Source organism: Hoplias malabaricus, chromosome 12 (assembly GCF_029633855.1).
Source record: "Hoplias malabaricus isolate fHopMal1 chromosome 12, fHopMal1.hap1, whole genome shotgun sequence".
In the NCBI taxonomy this organism is placed as follows: Eukaryota; Metazoa; Chordata; class Actinopteri; order Characiformes; family Erythrinidae; genus Hoplias; species Hoplias malabaricus.
Window position 1 is genome coordinate 28,164,727 of NC_089811.1, and position 732 is coordinate 28,165,458.

Here is a 732-nt window from a genome sequence, read left to right on the forward strand (position 1 = left end):
GAATGCTCTTAGGTTCACCTCTATGTGGCAAGAGCTATTATAATAGTAAAACTTTAGTTGATTATTAATTGTCAGATAAATGGTTATGATTAACTATTTTATTATGTTTTTTTTGTTTTTGTTGTTACGCTGCTGTTGAATTATGGGTGGGCAACATGGTGGTACAGCAGGTAGTGTCGCTGTCACACAGCTTCAGGGTCCTAGGGTTGTGAGTTTGAGTCGGTGAGGTGTTTGGTGTGTTCTCCCCGTGTCCACGTGGGTTTCCTCCGGGCGCACTGGTTTCACCCCATGGTCAAAAAACACACATTGGTAGGTGGACTGGCTACTCAAAAGTGTCCCTTGGTGTGAGTGTGTGTCACCCTGCAAAGGAAAAGCACCCCCTTCAGGGTGTGTTCCTACCTTGTGTCCAGTGCCCAGGTAGGCTCTGGACCCACCGTGATCCTGAACTGAATAAGCAGTTACAGACAATGAATGAGTAAGTGAATTATGGGTCTAAAGTGAACAAATTGCATGATGTGCTAATCCTAGTTCTTGATACATTGTTCTGTATAAGAGTGTATTTTAATGCCATAATAATGTACAGACTGAGCTCAGATAAACAAATACTACATATCGTTAAGCTCTAAATATATGATAACTCATTCAGAAGATTTAATCTTAAGCTCAAGGAGAGCTCAACTCAACTGAGAGTTCTTAATTTTTGCAGATGTATTTTCATAGATACAGTGCAAT